Raw genomic sequence first — 25,121 nt, 5'->3', positions numbered from 1 at the left:
GGCTCAGGGATTGCACATCTTTGGCGGAGTAGGAGGGGGAGTTGAAGTGGTCGGCCACAGGATGGTGGGGTTGTTTGGTGCATGTGTCCCAGAGATGTTCCCTGAAACGTTCCATAAGTTGGTGCCCTCTCTCTCCATGTAAAGGAGACCACATTGAAAGCAATAGACACAGGCGTTTGAATGTGCAGGAAAATCTCTGCCAGATGTGGAAGCATTCTTTGGGGACTTGGATGGAGGTAAGGGGGGAGGTGTGGGCACAGGTTTTACACCTCTTGCAGTGACGTGGCAAGGCAAGGTCCTGGGAATGGAGGGTGGGTTGGTGCGGACCTAATGAGGGAGTTGCGGACATAGAACAGTACAGGCCCTTCGGCCGTTGATCTTGTGCTTCCCTTTTATCCCGTTCAAAGATCAGACTAACCTACGTACCATTCATTGTATCATCTGTGTGCCTAAATGTCCCTAATGTATCTAACTCTACTACCACTGCTGGCAGTGCATTCCATGCACCCACCACTCTCTGTGTAAAGAAGCAACCTCTGACATCTCCCTTAAACCTTCCTTCAATCACCTTAAAATTATGCTCCCTCATAGGTCTCTGCGAAACGCTGATAGAGGTGGGGAGGGAAATATACCTCTGGTGGTGGGGTTTTGAAGGAAGCGGGTGGATTCAAAGGAGAACTTGTTGAGGTTGAGGACCATTTCAGCCAATCCAATAAGTGTGTTGGTGGAGGGATGCTGATAGGGTGGGCGGGAGAGGAAGAAATGGAAGGCTTGGAGACCTTCGTCATGGTGGATGGACGTATACAGGGACTCTCTGTCCATGGTGAAAATGACAGGTTGGGGCCCTGGGAAATGATAGTCACGGAGAAGGTGAAGGGTGTGGGTGGTGTCCTGAATGTATGTGGGGAGTTCCTGGATCAAGAAGGACAAGATGGTGTCAATATATGAGGAGATGAGTTTGGTGGGGCAGGAGCTGGTGGAGATGATGGGTTCTCTGAGGCAGTCAGGTTTGTGGATTTTGGTAGGAGGTAGAACTGGGCCATGCAGGGTTCCTGGGACTATGAGGTTGGAGGCTGTGGATGGGAGATCCCTTGAGGTGATGAGGTTGTGGATGGTCTGGGAGATGATGGTCTGGTGATAGGAGGTGAGGTCGTGGTTGAGGGGGGGTAGTAGGAGGAGGTGTCCGTGTGTTGGCGCCAGGCTTCAGTGGTGTACAGGCTGGTGCACCAAACTATCACTGCGCCCCCTGCTCCCTCCCATCCGTTGGTTTAATGGTGAGGTTGGGGTTGGAGCAGAGGGAATAGAGGGCTGCACGTTGCAATGGTGAGAGGGGTGAACAGGTTGAGGTTGTCAAAATCACAGTGGTAGTTGGAGATGAAGAAGTCAAGGGAGGGTAATAGATTAGCATGGGGTATCCAAGTGGAGGAGTGTGTTGGAAGCAGGAAAAGGAGTCCTTGGAGGATGGTTGGGAGTCCTCTCCATGTATCTGTCCAAATATCTTTTAAATGTAATTGTACTCACCTCTACCACTTCCTCTGGCAGCTCATTCCATACATGTACCACCCTCTGCATGAAAACATTGCCCCTCAGGTCCCTTCTAAATCTTTCCCCTCTCTCCCTAAACCGAAGCCCTCTAGTGTTGGACTCCTTTACCCTGTGGAAAGAATCTTGGCTCTTCACCCTTTCTCTGCCCCTCATAGTTTTTTAAGCCCCTCGAAGTTAACGCTCAAACTCCTATGCTCCAGGGGAGAAGGTCCCAGTTGATCCAGCTCCCAGTATAAATCAAACATCGTTGAGAGTGTGGTGCTGGAAAAGCACAGTAGGTCAGGCAGCATCCAAGGAGCAGGAGAATCGATGTTTTGGGCATATGATTTTCATCAGACCTCATTCCTGACGAAAGGTCTCTGCCCGAAACATCGATTTTCCTGCTCCTCGGATGCTGCCTGACCTGCTGTGTTTTTCCAGCACCACACTCTTGACTCTGTTCTCCAGCATCTGCAGCCCTCAGTTTCTCCATTATAAATCAAACACTTCGTTATTGAATACTGACACAAATGTGAAATGCTAAATGTCCTATTTCAGCCCCTAATTCAGACTTTAATTCCCATGTACCATGCTATGTAACGCAACAGCAGTCTCGCTATCTTTTGTCAGCATTGATATTGAATTGTCAATGTACTGCCCATAATGGGCATTACCAACAGGCTGGAAGCAAGAATCCCTCTGAAACATTGCTGCTGGGATGTTTCATAGATTCCTACAGCACAGAGACAGGCCCTTTGACCTTTTATAAAAAAGGTGACAGCTCAGCTCGGGCACTGCATTAAAGGTTTGAGGCTGTATTCCAACCTTGTGTCAGACCTGTTCTATTTCCAAAGTAGGAATTCATAAATTATTATGTGGACTGACCACTTACGGACTGTGCACTATTTAACAAAATAGCATGTCTCGGCAAATGCAAGTTCAGCCCACAGACTTGTGTGTGTGTGCGTGTGAGGGAGGGAGAGAGAGAAAAAGAGAGAGATCATATGTGTGCGTGTGTGTACGTGTCTGTGTGTGTAAGTGAAGACAGTTTTAATATAGAAGGGCAAAATGTGTTAGTGCAGGCTTCGAGGGCTAAAAGGTGAATTCCTGGGCTGAATTTTTCTTTATTCAGTTTTGAAACAGGCTGTTAGACCACAGAAATCATAGCCATTAAGCCCAAAATTGTCCTCACTCAACGCCCACATAAGAAATATACAGAGATGAATCACTAGATGCCAATCAATTTTGACTGGGTTTCCCCTTTCTCATTCCTGGGTTGGTGCAGCCAGCTGCAACCTCTCTCATGCTGCCCTGCTCATTTTGGTTGACTTTGTACAGGATGTGAATCAAAATGAGAATTTTTTGGTCTACAACACTTGTATCCGCACCGAAAGGGGTGGCATGGAGGCTCAGCGGATAGTGTCAAAAGGTGTGGTGCTGGAAAAGCACAGCGGGTCAGGCAGCATTTGAGGAGGAGAGTCAACATTTCAGGCATAAGCTTTTCATAATGAATCCCTGATGAAGAGCTTATGCTCGAAACATCAGTTCTCCTGCTCCTCGGGTACTGCCTGACCAGCTGTGCTTTTCCAGCACAACACTTTCTTCGACTCTAATCTCCAGCACCTGCAGTCCTCTCTCTCTCCTTTCTCACTGCTGCCTCACAGCACCAGGGAGCCAGGTTTGTTTCCAGCCCCAGGTAACTGTATGGGGATGGTACATCCTCCCGGCATTTGCATGGATTTCCTCTCACAGTACAAAGATGTGCAGGTTGCGTGGACTGGCCATGCTGAGTTGTCCATAGTGTCCAGGGATGTGCAGATTGGTGGGTTGGGTAATGCTGGGTTACAGGGATACAGTGGAGATAGGTCTGGGTGAGATGCTCTACGAAGGGTTGGAATGGACCGCATGACCTGCTTCCACACTGAAATGAAAATTAATTTGCGCAGTCATCGACTGAACTGCCAATAAAATGGATGTCCATCCACTTCTGGTCCTTTAAGTCTCCTGATTCCATTGCTTCACCACCATTGCTGATTATGCCTACAGCTGCCCAGATTCTAATCCTTGGAATGAGCCATTGTGTCTCTCTTTTCTCCTTTAAGACTTTCCTTAAATCTTCCATATTGTCCTAGCTTTTAGTCACTGCTCCTGTTAGCTCTTTAGCGCTCCTTTGAGGCATCTTGGGATATTTCATCATGTTAAAGTCTTCATAAAAATACAAATTGTTGCTGTTAACTGGAATCTTGAGTTTCCTGTATAAAAGTGTATGCCTGACTCCTCAGTTCAGAGGGACTGCATGGTCACAGAGCCAAGCAATAACTTTGTCAGTGGCTAGTGGGAACTCTTTAATTCTCCACATTGCAGGCAATCAATGGATTCTCCTCAACAATGTGACTTGATGTATGTGAATTACACCACAGATGCAGCGTGGGTGGTTTTGGTGACTCACTAGCTACACAGATTTGATTTGATTTATTATTGTCACATGTACCGAGTTAGAGTGAAAAGTATTGTTTTGCGTGCTAGACCAATCATGCTTCGCATGAGTACATCATGGTAATAGAATGGAATGCAGAATGTGGTGTTAACGTCTACAGAGAAGATGCAGAGAAAGACCAATTCTGATATGAGAGGTCCATTCAGAAGTCTGATAACAGTGGGGAAGAAGCTGTTCTTAAATCTGTTTTGTTTCTTTTGCCTGATGGAAGAGAGTGGAAGAGAATATAACCTAAATGGGAGGGGTCTTTGATTATGTTGTTGCTTTCCTGCTTCATGGTGGTGAAGTGTAGACGGAGTCAACAGAAGGAAGGCTGGTTTGTGCGATGGACTGGGCTATGTTCACAACTCTCTATCATTTCTGTAAGGCTGCTGTAAGAGGTCTTGGTTAGTCTGGGAATGGTTGAAAATGGCCCACTGTCACCATGGACAATCAAAGCCAGGTGGACAGGTAGTGGGGTGTAGAATGTTTGATGCTTTCCCCTGAAAACCCTTCTGATGCAGTTAGTCAGCCGTTACTCCTCAGTGTGGTGGGTTTAGTGATGTGGGTTGGTAAGATGGAAGGCATAATGCTGGAATGCTGGTGGTGCAATAAGCACAGGCTTGGGTTGGAGTTGACATTCTCCAGTACTTTTGCTACTGCAATGACCCTCCAGCTGTGGGCCTGGGGTCACATGTAGGACAGCTCAGATAAGGATGGGAGATTTTCCTTCACTAAAAGCTCCTTTTTCTATCAGGTGTGACTGACAGCAGAATGCTAGAGACTTATCTTCAATTCTTGTCCAATCTTGGAGGAATAGATGCCCTATTGAGGAAATTCTCTAAGAGTAGTCACCTGACAGGCTATCTTCTGAAAAAAAAGTAGTTGGAATGCCAAATCATTTAAGGGTGAAGATAATGAACAAAAAAATCTGACAATCTTGCATGCAATGTGGGTACATTGCAAACAACTTTGTGTATGTGTTAATGTGGATGTACCTACTAGAGAAGGTTTAAAACTTGACCTACTTTTGGGGAATAAGACATGACAGGTGACTGAGGTGTCAGTGGGGGAGCACTTTGGGGCCAGCGACCATAATTCTATTTGTTTTAAAATAGTGATGGAAAAGGATAGACCAGATCTAAAAGTTGAAGTTCTAAATTGGCAAGAACTTTCAAAAGCTGATTGGAGGCAGATGTTCGCAGGTAAAGGGACGGCTGGAAAATGGGAAGCCTTCAGAAATGAGATAACGAGAATCCAGAGAAAGTATAGTCCTGTCAGGGTGAAAGGGAAGGCTGGTAGGTATAGGGAATGCTGGATGACTAAAGAAATTGAGGGTTTGGTTAAGAAACAGAAGGAAGCATATGCCAGGTATAGACAGGATAGATCGAGTGAATCCTTAGAAGAGTATAAAGAAAGTAGGAGTATACTTAAGAGGGAAATCAGGAGGGCAAAATGGGGACATGAGATAGCTTTGGCAAATAGAATTAAGGAGAATCCAAAGGGTTTTAACAAATATATTAAGGACAAAAGGGTAACTAGGGAGAGAATAGAGCCCCTCAAAGATCAACAAGGTGGCCTTTGTGTGGAGCCACAGAAAATGGGGGAGATTTTAAATGATATTTTGCATCAGTATTTATTGTGGAAAAGGATATGGAAGATATAGACTGTAGGGAAATAGATGGTGACATCTTGCAAAATGTCCAGATTACAGAGGAGGAAGTGCTGGATGTTTTGAAACTGTTAAAAGTGGATAAATGCCCAGGACCTGATCAGGTGGACCCGAGAACTCTGTGGGAAGCTAGAGAAGTGATTGCTGGGCCTCTTGCTGAGATATTTGTATCATCAATGGTCACAGGTGAGATGCTGGAAGACTGGAGGTTGGCGAACGTGGTGCCACTGTTTAAGAAGGGCGGTAAGGACAAGCCAGGGAACTATAGACCGGTGAACCTGACCTCGGTGGTGGGCAAGTTGCTGGAGGGAATCCTGAGGGACAGGATGTACATGTATTTGGAAAGGCAAGGACTGATTCAGGATAGTCAACATGGCTTTGTGCGTGGGAAATCATGTCTCGCAAACTTGATTGAGTTTTTTTGAAGTAACAAAGAAGATTGAGGGCAGAGCAGTAGATATGATCTATGTGATTAGCAAGGTTAGATCTCATGGAATACAGGGAGAACTAGCCATTTGGATACAGAACTGGCTCAAAGGTAGAAGACAGAGGGTGGTGGTGGTGGTGGAGGGTTGTTTTTCAGACTGGAAGCCTGTGACCAGTGGAGTGCCACAAGGATCGGTGCTGGGCCCTCTACTTTTTGTCATTTACATAAATGATTTGGATGTGAGCATAAAAGGTACAGTTAGTAAGTTTGCAGATGACACCAAAATTGGAGGTGTAGTGGACAGCAAAGAGGGTTACTTCAAATTACAACAGGATCTGGAGCAGGTTGGCCAATGGGCTGAGAAGTGACAGATGGAGTTTAAATCAGATAAATGTGAGGTGCTGCATTTTGGGAAAGCAAATCTTAGCAGGACTTATACACTTAATGGTAAGGTCCTAGGGAGTGTTACTGAACAATAGATCTTGGAGTGCAGGTTCATAGCTCCTTGAAAGTGGAGTTGTAGGTAGATAGGATAGTGAAGAAGGCATTTGGTATACTTTCCTTTATTGGTCAGAGTATTGAGTACAGGAGTTGGGAGGTCACGTTGCAGCTGTACAGGAAATTGGTCAGGCCACTGTTGGAATATTGCGTGCAGTTCTGGTCTCCTTCCTATCAGAAAGATGTTGTGGAACTTGAAAGGGTTCAGAAAAGATTTACAAGGGTGTTTCCAGGGTTGGAGGATTTGAGCTACAGGGAGAGGCTGAACAGGCTGGGGCTGTTTTCTCTGGAGTGTCGGAGGCTAATGGGTGACCTTATAGAGGTTTACAAAATTATGACGGGCATAGATAGGATAAATAGACAGTCTTTTCTCTGGGGTCGGGGAATCCAGAACTAGAGGGCATAGGTTTAGGGTGAGAGAGGAAAGATATAAAAGAGACCTAAGGGGCAACTTTTTCACGTAGAGGGTGGTACGTGTATGGAATGCGCTGCCAGAGGGTGTGGTGGAGGCTGGTACAATTGCAACATTTGAGTCATTTGGATGGATATATGAATAGGAAGGGTTTGGAGGGATATGGGCCGGGTGCTGGCAGGTGGGACTAGATTGGGTTGGGGTATCTGGCCGGCATGGACAGGATTCACTGAAGGGTCAATTTCCATGGTGTACATCTCTATGACATTATGACTCTGTGTTAATGCCTAACAACATTGTGTATGCACTAATGCCTAACAGCACCGTTCACGTGTTAGAGTAACAACATCATGTATGTATTCATGCCTGACAACGTTGTGCACGTGTTAATGTCTGACAACGTTGTGCACGTGCTCATGCCTAACGGCCTGCAACAGTTCAAGAAGAAAGCTCACCACCATCTTTTCAAAGGCAACTAGGGACAAGCAATAAATGTTAGCCTCGCCAGCAATCCCTGATTGAATATAAAGTACTTTACTGCTTGTAAAAATGTGCCAGTTAAAGACTTTGCACACAAATCATGCCCTTCTAAGTACATATTTGATGAAGGTATATGTCGTTGGCCCCAGTTACAGCATTCTGATTGAGTGTGTAATCAGCAGCAGTGAACAGCTTTCAATGGTCTTAATCCTGGTTTACACTTCACACCCACAATAAAAACATTTGTTTAAGGTCAGATTGATCTGTGCAGCCAGTAGTGGATTGTTTCTGCTGCAGAACCCATTCTTTCCAGGCAGGAGAACATGGGGGAAAAACAAAGAGATGTGACTCAAACCCGTTGCTACAAAGGTGTTTTATTTGGAACAAACTAACTTTGAATGACACGTGAACCTCACCCTTGAGAGGAGAGACATTTCATTCAAATATTTCATGGAAAATTCGAGCCGGAGTAGACCATTCAGCCCTTCGAGCCTGCTCCACCAAAACCAATCCACCTTGGCCACCGAAAGCATAATTTAAGTTTAACTATTGCCGTCCTGACATTGAGGCTCTGGCAAAGCAGTAGTGAAATGGACGATGTGGGAGAGCTGCAGACTCCAGAGTCAAGTAGTTTTGCGGCACCCCTTGCGAGCTAAGGGAGATTGGCGTGCTCCCATCTAATCTTTTGTTTCCCTTCTACAAATCAAAACCTCGAGGTCCTCCTCTCCAGCGTCTTGGAGGGATCCCACCACTATCATTGGTTTACCTGACCTTTTAATCTTGCCAGCTACAGGGTAATCCTGTATCCACAGATCCTGTTATCGCCATTTCAGTTACCCGCGGTTTATCGTGGCCTGAATGTATCACAGGGAGCATTGCACAATCAGGGCTGCCGGGAAGGTACATTTCATTCCTATTTATGGTTTTGGTCTTCCACAGTAGGCCTTGGAATGTTGGACGGCATGGTGGCTCAGTGGTTAGCACTGCTGCCTAATAGTGCAGAGACCGAAGCTCGTTTCCAGACTTGGGCAACTGTCTGTGTGGAGTTTGCACATTCCCTCCCTGTCTGTGTGGGTTTTCTCCAGGTGCGCCAGTTTCTTCCCACAGTGCAAAGATGAGCAGGTTAGGTGAATTGGCCAAGCTGAAATGCCCATAGTGTTCAGGGATGCCTAGATTAGATGCATTAGTCAGGCGTGAAAGTAGAGTAATAGGTTAGGGAATAGGTCTGAGTGGGTTACAGTTTGGAGGGTTGGTATGGGCTTGTTGGGCCAAAGGGCCTGTTTCCGCACTGTAGGGATCTAATTCTATACAGTATCCCCTGCAGGTATGGGGGTCTACTGTACTGACAGAAAATGGAATGACATTATGTTCGGAATGGTGTTCTGACTTTAAATTAGCTGAATGTCTGCATCTCTAGTTTAGCTGTTTTACCATCCTTTGCTGAAAATGTGTTGCTGGAAAAGCGCAGCAGATCAGGCAGCATCCAAGGAGCAGGAGAATCGACGTTTTGGGCATGAGCCCATCTTCAGGAATGAGGAAAGTGTGCCAAGCAGGCTAAGATAAAAGGTAGGGAGGAGGGACTTGGGGGAGGGGTGCTGGAAATGCGATAGGTGGAAGGAGGTTAAGGTGAGGGTGATAGGCCGGGGTGGAGGCGGAGAGGTCAGGAAGAAGATTGCAGGTTAGGAAGGTGGTGCTGAGTCTGAGGGTTGGGACTGAGATAAGGTGGGGGGAGGGGAAATGAGGAAACTGAAGAAATCTGAGTTCATCCCTTGTGGTTGGAGGGTTCCTAAGCGGAAGATGTGGCGCTCTTCCTCCAGCCGTCATGTTGCTATGGTCTGGCGATGGAGGAGTCCAAGGACCTGCGTGTCCTTGGTGGAGTGGGAGGGGGAGTTGAAGTGTTGAGCCACGGGGTGGTTGGGTTTGTTGGTCTGGGTGTCCCAGAGGTGTTCTCTGAAACGTTCCGCAAGTAGGCGGCCTGTCTCCTCAATATAGAGGAGGCCACATCGGGTGCAGCGGATGCAGTAAATGATGTGTGTGGAGGTGCAGGTGAATTTGTGGCGGATATGGAAGGATCCCTCGGGGCCTTGGAGGGAAGTAAAGGGGGAGGTGTGGGCGCAAGTTTTGCATTTCTTGCGGTTGCAGGGGAAGGGGCCGGGAGTGGAGGTTGGGTTGGTGGGGGGTGTGGACCTGACGAGGGAGTCATGGAGGGAGTGGTCTTTTCGGAATGCTGATAGGGGAGGGGAGGGAAATATATATCTGGTGGTGGGGTCCGTTTGTAGGTGGCGGAAATGATAATGGATGATACGATGTATAGGGAGGTTGGTGGGGTGGTAGGTGGGGACCAGTAGGGTTCTGTCCTGGTGGCGATTGGAGGGGTGGGAATTGGAGGAGATGCGGTGGAGAGCATCAGCGATCACGTCTGGGGGGAAATTGCGGTCCTTGAAGAAGGAGGCCATCTGGGTGGTACTGTTTTGGAACTGGTCCTCCTGGGAGCAGATGCAGCGGAGGCGAAGGAATTGGGAATATAGGATGGCGTTTTTACAGAGGGCAGGGTGGGAGGAGGTGTAGTCTAGGTAGCTGTGGGAGTCGGTCGGTTTATAGTAAATGTCTGTGTTGATTCGGTCGCCTGAGATAGAAATGGAGAGTTCTAGGAAGGGGAGGGAGGAGTCTGAGATGGTCCAGGTAAATTTGAGGTCGGGGTGGAAGGTGTTGGTAAAGTGGATGAACTGTTCAACCTCCTCGGGAGCACGAGGCAGCGCCGATACAGTCATCGATGTAGCGGAGGAAAAGGTGGGGGGTGATGCCAGTGTAGCTGTGGAAGATGGACTGTTCCACGTATCCGATGAAGAGGCAGGCATAGCTGGGGCCCATGCGGGTGCCCATGGCTACTCCTTTGGTTTGGAGGAAGTGGGAGGATTGGAAAGAGAAGTTGTTCAGAGTGAGGACCAGTTCAGTCAGTCGAAGGAGGGTGTCACTGGTACGGTGGGAAAGGAAGAAATGGAGGGCTTTGAGTCCTTCATGATGGGGGATGGAGGTGTACAGGGACTGGATGTCCATGGTGAAGATAAGGCGTTAGGGACTGGGGAAGCGAAACTCGTGGAGGAAGTGGTGTCCGAACGTAGGTGGAGGGCGTGGGTGGTGTCCCGAACGTAGGTGGGGAGTCTTTGGACTAAGGGGGACAGGACAGTGTCGAGGTATGCAGAGATCAGTTTGGTGGGGCAGGAGCAGGCTGAGACAATGGGTCGGCTGGGGCAGTCAGGTTTGTGGATTTTGGGCAGGAGGTAGAAACGGGCGGTGCGGGGTTGTGGGACTATGAGGTTGGAGGCGGTGGATGGGAGATCCCCTGAGGTGATGAGGTTATAGATGGTCTGGGAGATGATGGCTTGGTGGTGGGAGATGGGGTCATGGTCAAGAGGGCAGTAGGAGGAGGTGTCCGCGAGCTGGCGTTTAGCCTCAGCGGTGTGAAGGTCGGTGCACCAAACTACTACCGTGCCTCCCTTGTCTGCCGGTTTGATAATGAGGTTGGGGTTGGAGGTTACCATCCTTTGCTCCAGCACCTACCCAGCAGATGCCTGGCTCCAATTTACTCAGAATATAGCTTGTTTTGGGTCTGGTTCATCTGGTTATGAGTTTAAGTCCCAATCCGTAAAATCTAGGCTGATACAGCAGTGCACTGGGCTGTCGGATGTATCACCTTTCAAATGAGTCATTAAACCAGACTTATAAGCAAGGCTCAAGCACATGCAATAAACAGACTGGAACAGTGCAGGAATAATTTGTCAGGATGATCATGAATTTTCTTTTAGGCTGAAGGAAGTTTCATGGTGGAGTTCCCCCAAGGTTCCTTTTCCTGATCATAGGATCCTGACAGTGTGGAACCAGGTCATTTAGCCCATCGAGTCTACACCAGCCCTAAAAAGGGTACCCCATCCAGACTCAGGTGGCTGATTCACTCAGCCTACACATCCCTGGTTGCTAGGAGCAATTTAACATGGCTAATCCAGTTATTCTGCATACCTTTGGACTGTGGGAGGAAACCTACGCAGACACAGGGAGAACATGTCACTCAAATGCCACGCAGTCACCTGAGGGTGGAATTGAACCTGGATCTCTGCCGCTGTGAAGCATCAGTGCCAACCACTGAGCCATATCGAGACAATACCAAAGTTTGGAGTTGATACACCCATGGAAGCAATGTGATCTGTGAGGAGGACAGAATAACACATTGGAAAGATAGTGACAAGTTGGTGGAGTGGTCAGGTAGAGGGCAAATGAAGTTCAATTCAGTGCAAGAAACAGTATACAATAGAGTATATTGTTTTAAAGCTTGTGTAGGTGCAGAGAAACCTGGATGTATGTCTACATAATCGAGAGAGCGGTGTTGGAAAAGCACAGCAAGTGAGGCAGCATCCAAGGAGCAGGAGAATTGATGTTTCAGGCAAGAGTCCTTCATCAGGAATTCCTGATGAAGGGCTTTTGCCCAAAACGTCGATTCTCCTGCTCCTCGGATGCTGCCTGACTTGCTGGGCTTTTCTAGCATCACACTCTTGACTCTGATCTCCAGCATCTACAGTCCTTTACTTTTGCCTGTATGTGTATGTAAATCATTAAAGGTGGCAGGAACGGTGGAGAGAGCAGTGAATAAAGCATGCATTATCCATGCAGTGGTTTAATGATATGGATTAGGACTCCAGGATAAAAGATTAATGGTCTGACACATGCATTTGTATGTTACTACAGCAGATGGTGAAATTTGAATTCAATGAAAATCTGGAATAAAAAGTTAAATTCATGGTGACCATGTGACTATTGAAGGGGTTTAATAGTAATGTCCCTACCTCTGTGCAAGGAAGGCTGCATTCAAGTGCAATCTGCTCCACCAGTGTGTCATAATATATCTGAACATGTTATCTACGGTATCCTAGGCTTTATTAAGAGGGGCATAAATTTTAAGAGCAAGGAGATTGCACTGAACTTGTACAGAATACTGGTAAGTGTACAATTTGAGGCACTACATGTTCTGAAGCACATGATGCATTGGAGAGCGTGCAGAAGAGATTTACGAGAATGATTCCAGAGATTCAGTTCTAAAAATAGATTGGAAAATTTGGGATTCATTCCTTGGAACAGGAGGAAGTGAAGAAGAAATTTAATAGATTCCATATAACTTTGAAAACTATGCAGAATAGCGAGGGAGAAACTTCCCAATCGTTAAAAGATCAAGAACCAGAGAGTACAGCTTTAAACTAATTTGGAAAAGGAACAAATGTGAGGTGAAAAAATTATTTTTCAGTGTGTAGCTAGAAATGCAAATGTGGTGGAGGCAGTTTCAATAAAAGCTTTGAAAGGGCTTTAGGTGATTATTTGAATAGAAACAATGAGCTCGGTTGGGGGTGGGGGAGACGACAGGAGAATGGCACTAAGCCATGATGCTCATTTGGATAGTTGGTACAGACATGGTGGGCTAAATGGTCCTGTTCTGCACAATAGCAATTCCAGGACTCCGAGGTTCTGCCTGTCCTCTCACTTTAAGCTGAAAGATCCCATGGCACTATTCTGAATAAGGGCAGGGCAGTCATCCCTTATGTAACACCCAATGTTTACCCCTTTAACAGAATAACTTGTCACCATCACAATGTGCAGGGGTGGCTCCCACAAACACCAAACTGGATGTTATGTTTCCTATGGCAATGATTAAACTTCAAAAATGCTTAGAATCCCTTCAGTGTGGAGGACGGCCAACCCTTCAAAGAGCATTCCACACCCATTCAACCCCCTACTTTATCCCTGCATTTCCCATGGCTGATCCACCCTAGCCTATACATCCCTGGATACGATGGGGCAATTTAGCATGGTCAATAAAAGTAACCTGCACACCTTTGGACAGTGGGAGGAAACAGGACCACCTGGAGAAAGCTTACACAGATTCAGGGAGATTCTGCCAACTTCACACAATCACCCTGAGGTTGGACTTGCCAGGTCCCTGGCACTGTCAGGCAGCAGTTCTAACCACTGAGTCACCATCTCACCTTGAATTAATAGACTCACAGAATCAAAGACATGTACATCACGGAAATAGACCTATCAGTCCAACTTGTCCATGCCGACCAGATATCCCAACTTAATCTATTGTCAGGTGTCTTATCTCTGGCCAATGTCACGTCTCACCTATTTTGAACCCAGTTCCGATAGTGTGTTTGTAGAAAACCAAAACCATAAGACTTTGGGAAAGTCTGTGCACCAAAAGATCTGTAAAAGATAATGAGGCACATAATCTGTTTACCACACTTGACCATTCCCTTTGTGGTGGATATAGATTGCATCATTAGGCCTGATTTGTCATCACCTGACTCATATCCTTCTAAACCCTTTCTATTCATGTACACATTGAGATGCCTTTTAAATACTGTAATAGTACCAGCCTCCACCACTTCTTCTGGGAGCTCATTCCATGTTTGCACCACCCTCTACATGAAAATGTTGCCCCTTAGATCCCTTTTATACCTTTTCCTTCTCACCCTAAACCTATGCCCTCTACTTCTGAACTCCTAGTTGGCTGTTAATTGATTTCAGATGAGAAGCACAGACATAAAGTAAAAGTTCTTCCTTAATCAAACAAAGCACTTCTTTATACAGCACTGGGTTCAGATCAGTGCTCATGATTGTATTGAGATGAAAAAGATTCTGAGGTGACTTGACAAATTGGATGTCGGAAGGCCGTTTCCCCTGTGGGGAAGCATAGAATTTGGGAAGGCATATTTGAAAAGAAAGGGCATCTTCTATTTAAGATGGAGGTGAGGAAGATTTATTTACACTTGGGGATCATTAGATTTTAGTCTTCTCATCCTCAGTGAGCAATAGAGACTCCATCGTGGATAAATTAGATTTTTGTTCGATGAGGGAGTAAAAGTTATGTGGGACAGGCAGGACAATGGAGTTTGGGCTATAATCAGGTCAGCCATGATCCAACTGAATAGTGAAGCAGCTTGAGGGGCTGAATGGCCTTCTCCTGCTCTTTATTGCTTATGATATTATAACAGGTGGAATTAGTTGGTTCTAGCAATTAAATTGGACTTACTTGATGATGTAATTGGAAAGACCTTTAGGGTAGTTTACTCTTGTAGGAATATCAGGGGGAGAGGGGTTTCCTTGTGTAAAAAAATAAGGGGGTACCCACTTAATGTCCTGACCAATCAGAGTCAATTTCTCCACTCTAATATTGAAACAAAGCCTGAGTATTAACTGTCAGTCAGTCTTGATGGATGCACTCCCCATGGCCTCTACCAATCAGAGTTCACTTGCCAACTGATCAGCATTCTCCTCTCATTCTGTATAAATATTTGTTTTCCCCTTGAATTGGTATTCTTGTGAAAAGTCCTGATGAGTGAAAGATCGAAAATCTTTAATACAATGAGTATTTTTTCAGCAACATTCAACTTCTGTACTCCCGAAGGACAATCTCATTATTTTTGGTGAGGTGTATTATCTCTGGCCAATGTCACAGCCCAACTGTTTTGAACCCAGTTCCAATGGTGGGTTTGTGGCAAACCAAACCCCTAAGACTTTGGGAAAGTCTGTGCACCAAAGGATCTGTAAAAGATAATGAGACATATAATCTGTTTACCACACTTGACCATTCCCTTTGTGGTGGATATAGATGCAGAGAAAATGCTGACTGGGCTTTGGTTTGAACTGCGGGTGAGAGGGAAAGTTAGCAAACAATGCAACCGTTGTCTCAATCTTATGCAATTAAACATGACAAAGCTTTGACTGAGCAAGAGGAACTTACAGTCTGAGCAACGTAGCATGGTTTTAACTGAACTAAAAATGTGACTCTTTCTTGAGGCTACAGCTTCCTTCTATTTCTCACAAATTCAGGATCTTGGTGGGTATCAAACTAACTGCTGCTGACAGCCTTGTTGGGCAGTTTCAAACCAGCCATCAGGAAGGGAACAGAATGGGCAAGGAATGGTCCTCCTGACTTGCTCGGTGGTCGATAGTGCGGCTACAGCTAGGAACTTGTATTTTTAGCAGAGTCTTTTGAGTGTTTCATAACTGTAGAGTCATAGAGATGGACAGTACAGAAACAGATCATTCGGTCCGACTTGTCCATGTCAACCAGATATCCTAACCTAATCTTGTACCATTTGCCAACACTTGGCCCATATCCCTCTAAACACTTCCAATTCCTACACTCACCCAGATGCCTTTTAAATGCTGTAACTGTATTAACCTCCACCATTTCCTCTGGCACCTCATTTCATACACACACCACCCTCTGCGTGAAAAAGTTCCCCTTAGGTCTGTTTTATACCTTTCCCCTCTCACCCTAAACCTATGCCCTCTAGTTCTGGACTCCCCCACCCCAGGGAAAATACCTTGTCTATTTGCATGTGATTATTGGAAACCAGTAAAGTTGCAATATTCGTCAGTGGTGTTGTCCTTAGAGTCGAAAAGTGTGGCGCTGGATAAACACAGTAGGTCAGGCACCATCTGAGGAGTCGACGTTTTGGGCATAAGCCCTTCATCAAGAATGATCTCCAGTCCTTACTTACCCTCCTTAGAAGTCTGGCACACAGTGAGAATTTTTTTTGTAATTAGATTCCCTAGAAACAGGCCCCTCGGCCCAACAAGTCCACACCGACACTCTGAAGAGTAACCCCACCCAGGCCCATTTGCCTCTGACTTAACACTATGGGCAATTTAGCATGGCCAATCCACCCGCCCTGTGCATTTTTGGATTGTGGGAGGAAACCGGAGCACCCGAAGGAAACCGGGACACAGACACGGGGAGAACGTGCAAACGCCACACAGACAGTCGCCCGAGGCTGGAATTGAACACAGGGCCCTGGCGCTGTGAGGCAGCAGTGCTAACCGCTGATCCACCGTGCCGTCCAATAAATGATAGCAATGGACTGCATTAAGAATGAATAGATTGGCAAAATGGACAGATGGGTGGCGGGTGAAATTTAAAATAGAGAAGCGCAAAGTGGTGCACATTTGGCCGAACGGATTGGTCGCAAAAATATTGACAAAGTTTATGTTGAAACTGAAGCATGTGGAGCTTAATGTGCATGGACTTTTGAATGTGGCAGAATATATTGAAAGACAGCAAGCATTCAGTACCTTGGGCTTTGTAAGTGGATGTGATGAGAGCAAATACAAGGAATGTAAAATCTGGTTAGACCAGAACTAGTGTATTGTGTCCAGTGCCAATTATCAGAAGGATGTGAATTATTTGAAAGGGTGTGGTGAAGATTCACTTGAACAGTTCTGTATTGAAGGACTTTAGCTCCAATGCTAGGGTAGAGGAGTTGGTGTACTCTTTGAAATAAAAACGGTGGTTGTACAGACCAATTGAAATAGGGTAGACAAAGAAAAAAAAACTTTGCTAGCTGATGGTACAAAGAACCAACGCAGATTTAAGTTTTTAGGCAAGAGATTCAGGTCGGGAGATGAGGTCGGGATTCAGGTCGGCAGGCAGTGCTAATGACCTGGATTTTGCTGCCTGTGAGGGTGGTGCAGGCAGAGACAAACTATGGTTTGAAGAGAAATTGAATAAATTTTAGCAAAATAGACTTGTGGGGCTACAGGGATAGAGCTGGGGAATGGGATTGACTAGATTGCTCTGTGCAGATCCCGAATGTATTCAATGGGCCAAATGGTCTTCTATGGATCTATGGGGTATAATTTTCCCCTTCCTCTAGGTGGTAGCAGAGGTCGCAGAAGGGGGAATTAGGAAGGTGAGTTGGTGTGGAAAGGCAATCCTCTCTGTCATGTCACCTCAATACTTAAGTTCTTAATAGATCAGGCAGTAGCTATGGAGACAAAACCAGAGGTAACTCCAAAACTTGGATCAGTGATCTTTAATCAGAACTGCAGATTAGGAACTATCCAAGCTCGTTCTTTGCAGCCTGCTGTTACAGCCACAGTATTTATCTAGCTGGTCCAGTTCAGTTTCTTGTCAGTGGTAACCCCAGGATGTTGTCATGGGGCGATTGCTGGATACTCTTTGTCCAAGATGCTTTGGCATGCCAGGACTGAGATGATTGGTCTCCAACAAACACAACCATCTTTTTTTGTGCTATGTATGATTCCAACTAGTAGAGATTCACAACTCCAGTTTTTCAAGGGCTCCTTGATCCTTTAATCCATCAAATGTTGGTTTGGATCTGTCCTGCTTTTTGATGATAGGACATGTTGGCACTTTTCCACATTGTATGGTAGATGGCAGAGTTGTACCTATACAGCAACGGGATGTGGATTATTCTGGAGCACATGCTGGAATACTGTCAGGGCCCATATCTTTTCCAGTGTCTCGTGTCTTCAATCATTTCTTGATACCACATGGAGTGAATCAAAATGGCTGAAGACTGGCACCTGTGCTGTTTGGTATCTGCAGAGGAAGCCAAAATGTATCACCCACTCAGCAACTCTGGCTGAAGATTCATGTAAATGCCTCAGCCGTTCATTTTGCACTGACACGCTGGGCTAACCCATCATTTGTTGTTTAATTGATTACCAACATTCACTGCAGGATGTACAGAGTTGTAGATCTAATCCATTGCTTGTGGAATTGCTTAGGGCTATCTATTACATACTACCTCTACTATTTGTCATGCACGCAGACCTATGTTATAACTTCACTCGATGACTCTCAATTGGGGCACCATGGTGGCTCAGTGGTTAGCACTGCTGCCTCATAGTGCTAGGGGCCTGGGTTCAATTTCACCCTCAGTCTCTGTGAAGCTTGTGCATTCTCCCCATTTCTTCCCACAGTCTACAGATGTGCAGGTTAGGTGGGTTTGCCATGCTAAATTGCCCATCATGTCTAAGGATTTGTAGGTTCAGTGGATTAGCCATGGGAAATGCAGGGTTACAAGGGATGGGTCTGGGTGGGATACTCTCTGGAGGGTTGGTGTGGACTCAATGGGCCAAATGGCCTGTTTTCACACTGTGGTGATTCCATGACATCTAACTTTGGGCCTGCTCCTGGCAAGCCCTCCTGCACTCTTCAATGAACCAGGATTAATTTCCTGGCTTGGTGGTAATGGAAGGCTGGGGGTATGCTGTGCCATTATAGACAGTGGGTGGATATAATTCTGCTATTGCCAAATACCCACAGCTCTTCATAGGTCTGCCTGTTAGGTTGTTGGATCAGTTTGAAATCTATCCCCTTTAGCAGCGCGATCGAACCACACAACGAGATGAAAGGCAGCATCGATTTGAAGGCAGGATTTTGACTTCATAAGGACAGTGCAGTCATTGCTCTTAATGATACAGCTACGAACAGACGCATCAAGTAGAGTGCTGAGGACAAAGTCAAGTATGATTTCCTTTGCTTTGGCTGTCTCACCACCTGCTGCAGGCACAGCCCTTTAGGACCTGAGCAGCCTTTTGAAAGCAGTGATGCTAATGAGCCATTTTTTATAATAGACATTGAATCCTACAACCCACATTGACCCCCTGTGACCTTGTCATCCTAATGTAATTTTGACATAGAGGGAGATTGAGTCATTGGCTGTGCAGCTTGGGGCTGTGGTTATCAGCAGGATGTTTCCTTGCCCATGTTTGAACTGATGCCATGAGACTTCAAGGGGCCACCAGTCAGTCAATGTTGAGGGGAGAGGTCTGTATGACACTGTGCTGCCACTGGGTCTGTCCTGCTATGGAGAATAGACATACCAAGGGACGGTGGTGGTGGTGGTGATAGTGAGAATGATCATATCGGGCATTTTAGTCTGTGTGACACCTCTGCCAATTTTGGCACACGTCCCTGAATGTTGCTAAGGCAGACCACAGGCTGGTGGGCCATAGATGCTGGTTTTGTTCCCAGTGGTTTGGTTGATGCTAGGTTGTCCATTCAGATTAATTAACACAACATATTTTATAAGGCGTTTTAGCAGTTGGATCCAACAGAGTGACTACCGAAAGGATAGCATATTTCCCCAAAGGGTGTAAGTGAACCATATGTTTCTTTTAATGATAACAGTTTCATGGTCACCTTTTTAATTCCACGTTCAATGCTTGAATTTGACCTTTTCCATCTGCTGTGGTGGGATTTGAAACCACATCCTCACACCATTCGCCTGGGTCTTTGATCTAATAGTCTAGGGACAATAACATTACGCTCGCACCCCAATTAGCTTTGTTTACCCACCAAGTCTGCACCCAGAATCGAACATTACATTCGACATGCACAGCAATGTTTTCTTCTCCAAGTAAGCATTGGGGAGATTCAAAAACACCGTCTTTGGTTGTTTTGACAAATACTGTCCCCTGGCCAATGACTCCACCCATCTACCTGGTAACAATCTAAAGGCTGAGTCAACTCATTTGTAATCTTGATCCTAAGATCCAGCTTCTATACACGTATCTTCTCCTTTGCCATGTTCATCTGTATCCACGCCTGGAACATCGACTGAGTCTGTCTCGCCTCAGATCATTGACTGGAACCTTCAATAATGTCCTTGAATTGGCTAATTCGAAGGTTCAGGTTAATACTCTTGATTGACAGAGACTTTGTTCACCTGGTAAGAGTCAGGCATTGACCTGTAGGACACGCAATTCTGTTTTTAAAACAACCACTGTGATTAAGAAAGAGCTTGATTATAGCAGTTTCACATGCCTCCTTCCTCAACGCATGGGTACGCCGAAAATCCCAACACTGCAGGGTCAAAACTGCACAGTAAAATCATCACGAGATTCACTGTTGTCTGTCTCAGTTGGTCATGACATTTGATGGAATGTGGAAAAACAGGCATACCTAGTACCAAGAAGTACTTGGCAATGGCATATAATGAAAAGAACAGAATGTTTCCATTTAAAAGTTAATTGAAGGGATATGGGTGTTGCTGGCTGGGCCAGTATTTATTGCCCAAACCTAGTTGCCCTGGAGAAACAGGGTGTGAGCAGTTAGGCTTGCTCAATACATTTGCGAAAGTTGCATGACCCTTTGATCTTTTACTTATAAATTCTGTGTCCGACGTGTTCCCTCTCACTAGTTACCTGAGGAAGGAGTGGGGGCTCAGAGACCTTACGGTTTCAAGTCAACCAATTGGACAATAACCCTGTGACTTTTGATTTCTTGAATTGCTGCAGTTTTGGGGATGTAAGGGCACACTCAGTGCTGTAAGGGTTCTAACCTGACGACCGTGAAGTGAGAGCAGCGTAGTTGCAGGTCAGGGTAGCATGTGTCATATTAATAATGGGACGAGGAGAAAATGAGGACTGCAGATGAGTCAGAGTCAACGAGTGTGGCGCTGGAAAAGCACAGCAGGTCAGGCAGCATCTGAGGAGCAGGAGAGTCGACGTTTTGGGCATAAGCCCTTCAGAACCCTCCTGCTCCTCGCATGCTGCCTGACCTGCTGTGCTTTTCCAGCGCCACACCTTTTGACTCTAATAATGGGGCAAGTGAAAAAAAACACACTGTAAGACCAGAAGAAAAAGAACAGGAGTAAACTGCCCAGCCTGGTGCATCATTGAACAGAATCACGGCTGATCCGACACTCCTCCACTTTCCATCTAATCCTTGATTCCTTGGTTGATGAAGAATCTATCTCAGCCTAAAATATACACAAGTACTCTGCCCCTACAGCTCTCTGTGGCAAGGTGTCTCTCACCTCAAAACCCTCTGAGAGAAGAAATTCTTCCTCATCTCAATCTTAAATCAGCACCCCTTTACTCTGAGATTAAGACCTCTGGTTCTAGACTCTCCCATCAGGGCAAATATCCTCTCAACTTTGACCCTGTCAAGCCGCTTATGAATCTTATATTTTTCAATGAGATCACCTCTCATTATTCTAAAATCCAGCGAGTGGAGTCCAAACCTAGTTTAGCTTTTGCTCACAAAGCAATCCCTGTCTATCAGGGATCATCTTAGTGAACCTACCCTGAACTGCCTCCAATTAAACAACTGTGTCACACCCCACTAGCAAGCAATTCTAAAGAGGAGCATTTGATCTGTTTTATCCAATACTGTTTCATTTCAAGAACTAGCATGGTGGCTCAGTGGTTAGCACAACTGTCTCACAGAGCCAGGGACCTGGGTTTGATTCCATCCTCGGGCGACTGTCTGTGTGTGTTTCCTCCCAAAATCCAAGAATATGCAAGTTATGTGGATTGAGCATGCTAAATTGCCCTGTAGTGTCCAGGGATATGTAGGCTTGGTGGATTAGTGATGGTAAATGCAGGGGTCTGAGTGGAACGCTCTTCAGAGGGTTGGTATGGACCTGATGGCCCAAATGGTCTGCTTCCACACCGTAGAGGATACTATGAGCTTCACAATCTGCCACTGGCATTTGCTTTTCCGAAACCTGATTCAGATGGAAAGTTGACTGTCCACATACAAACTGATGGCAGCTTTCCAGATCTTGTGCAATTACACACAAAAGTTTTGTGAGAATCAAAGAGGAACAATAGAATTGTTTTTAATCCATTATGCTCTGTTTCTGTGCAGAAACCTAGTTTCAAAGCTGTAGGGCTTAAAGGATATTTTTATTTGAAGAGATTGTAGGGTGATAAGGCTGACCTTTGTATATTTAACTAATAAAATACAAAAGCACGACTGTTTCATTTTATTGTCAAATGGATCGGTCAAATTTTACTTGTCATTCTCGTGGAAACATTGCTGTATGCAGAAAATCTGCTCTGACCTTATCATCAATTACTTCAGGTGTAAGGCAAAACTCAAGTTAAATATGTATTTTAATACAATTCTTTTGAAACTGGAATTTATTTACTTGTACCTCAGTCCATAGAAAAGTGGATAATGTCTCCACATTCTGGTGCCATCTTGGATTATAGAATAAATTACTGAATAAATTGTACAAATGGCAAAATACTGAATAAATTAACATTAAATTGATATTACTAAAACTGAAACAGCTTCAAAGGTTCATCTGGCGAGAGGCAAAAGATATAAAAGGGACGTAAGGGGCAACATTTTCATGCAGAGGGTGGTGCGTGAATGGAATGAGCTGCCAGAGGAGGCTGGTACGATTACAACATTTAAAAGGCATCTGAATGGTAACATGAATAGAAAGGGTTTAGAGGGATATAGGCCAAATGCTGGCAAATGGGGCTAGATTAATTTAGGATATCTGGTCGGCATAGACGAGTTGGACCAAAGGGTCTGTTTCTGTGCTGTACATCTCTATGACTCTGTGTCTGCCTTGGGTTGGATTAAGAGTCCATTTCCATGCTGTACATCTCGGTGACTCTATATGACTCTTTCTCTCTCCGCAGAGACTTCATCCTCACTGCTCCTCCATGTCATCGCTGTCTGACGTTGTCCCCGGGTCCTGGTGATTGTTTCTTTTGTACTGACTCCAACACCATTGCTTCCGCACCCCCATCTCTGAGCTGGAGATGGTCACTCTGGAGCATTAAAGAGTAACTTCATTCAATTATCTACAAGGTGCAAGTCAAGAATGCAATGGAATATCCTCCACTTGCCCAGGGTCAACAACACTTAAATGGTTTGACACCAATCAGTGTCAGTTTGTTTGGGAAGCCACAATCTTAACTATTTGCCCCCTTCCCCACTGTCATATGATCACAGTATCATAGAATTCCTATGGTACAGGTTAAAAAAAACCATTTGGCCCATCAAGTCTGCACCAACCCTTTAAAGACTGTCCCACCCCCATCCTAACCCCACATTTACCATGGCTAATCCACTTAATCTGCACACTACAGGCAATTTAGCATGGCCCATCTTCCTAACATGTAAATTTTAAGGCTGTGGGAGGAAACCCTCACAGACATGGGAAGAATGTGCAAACTCAGCGCAGACAGTCACCCAAGGCTGGAATCGAACTCAGGTCCCTGGTACTGAGATGGCATTGCCAATCACTGAGCCACCGTGCTGCAGTAGTGTAATGTGTATACCAGGGACAAGATGTACTGTAGCTCACCTCGCAACTTTAAATAGTAGCTTCCCTTCCAAATCTGCAGCCTCTGCTACTCAGCGAGACAAGGACAATGGGTATATCACCCCTTCACTGAGTCCCGTTTGACTTAAAACTGAATTGTCTTTCCACCATCATTAGTTCTTTAATATCCAGAATCTCTCACATTCTGTCAGCCCCTACAGCACATGAACTACAGTGATTTAATGTTGTAGCTCATTACCATCTTCTAGGGGTAAATTATAAATGCCAACACCTGATGATCTTGCCAGCAACCTTCATACCTGACAATGAATAAATGTTTGTTTGAAAATTGCGTCCAAGTTTCTTCAATAAAAGAAGTGAGAATGGTATGTTCTTGTCCATAAACCATATTTTAATGCTTCATTAATTAAAGGTTTACCTGCCAAAAATGTCAGTCAGTGGTAGTGTTACCAGTATATGATTTTGGGTGTGCCATTATGCTCGGAATGCGTTATGAGCTGCACGTCAAGATTATTACACCATATCCCAACTATGAAATTTGAATCCACTCCAGTCATGCTATTTTAGATTGTCAAATAACACCAAAATACTGTGGAGTTTGGAAACAAAGGCAGAGGACGCTGGAGAAACTCTACAGGCCTGGCAGCATCTATTGGAGAGAGAAATAGAGCTAATGTTTTAATAAGGGTGTGATATGACTCTTTTTGTCAGAACCCAGCTAATGGCTCACAGTGCTTCACTGATGCCCAGCTTTGCAGTGCTAGAAGTGTTCTGAATTTATCCCAATTTAGCAAGGTGATAATGGATAAAACATGATGGATAGTAGCATCATTGTGAAGATAGGGTTTCAGCAGTGCTGTATGGTGTTTATTCCCACTGAAACTTTCGTAGAAGGATGCATCTGTTACATATAGGCTGGTGAGGCCAAGTTCCTTTCATTCATTCTCTCTTGACCTGCTACATGTCCACCAAGAAGTACACGAGAGGCTTGGTGCAATACAGTCACACTTGGCGATGAGCATTGAAGCCCATCACCCAGAGTACATTCCGTTTCCCACACTCCGTTGTCTAATTGATTTTTAACATGGAGAGGAGCTGTTTTATCAGCTGAGGGAGGGTAGCAGGTGACTTCTACATGTTTAACCCCAGCTGGTTAATCTTCAGTTCATTAATTTCAACAAGTAGGGAGCGTGATTTTTGTCAATCAATTGTCATATTAAAATTAATTTATATCTTTTGATATTTCATTGCAAAAAGGTAGAAAGAGGCTGCCCAAATGCGTATTCAGGTGGTCACGGACAATGCTCTTAAATTAAACTGATGATGAGTCCTTGCAGACTGCCTTACTGCAGGGACAGACTTGGTCGCACAGCAAGTGCTGATTGAGATTAGATATTAGATTTCCTACAGTGTGGAAACAGGCCCTTCGGCCCAACCAGTCCACACTGACCCTCCGAAGAGTAACCCACAGCAGACCCATTTCCCTCTGACTAACGCACCTAGCACTATGGGCAATTTTGCACGGCCAACTCACTTGAACTGTACATCTTTGGACTGTGGGAGGAAACCCACGCAGACATGGGGAGAATGTGCAAACTCCACACAGACAGTTACCCGAAGCTGGAATCAAACCTGGGACCCTGGTGCGGTGAGGCAGCAGTGCTAACCACTGAGCCACCATGCCACCAATGAGGGCATTGGGTGAGAATTGAATAGGTTGTGTTTTGTCTTTCACC

The 25,121-nt window shown here is 45.4% G+C and overlaps 1 long non-coding RNA gene across 1 annotated transcript in view; it reads left to right on the top strand.

Annotated features, from left to right (window-relative positions):
* Positions 1–23,711, top strand: part of LOC140458592 (uncharacterized) — a 78,500-nt gene extending 54,789 nt beyond the window's left edge. The window contains exon 3 of the long non-coding RNA XR_011953595.1: positions 22,736–23,711. This is a non-coding gene — a long non-coding RNA (uncharacterized lncRNA). The remainder of the gene's footprint in view (positions 1–22,735) is intronic.
* The last annotated feature ends 1,410 nt before the right edge of the window (positions 23,712–25,121 follow it).

The sequence above is a fragment of the Chiloscyllium punctatum genome, chromosome 33, assembly GCF_047496795.1.
Source record: "Chiloscyllium punctatum isolate Juve2018m chromosome 33, sChiPun1.3, whole genome shotgun sequence".
Classification (NCBI taxonomy): domain Eukaryota; kingdom Metazoa; phylum Chordata; class Chondrichthyes; order Orectolobiformes; family Hemiscylliidae; genus Chiloscyllium; species Chiloscyllium punctatum.
This window is presented reverse-complemented; position numbering and strand designations above follow the sequence as displayed.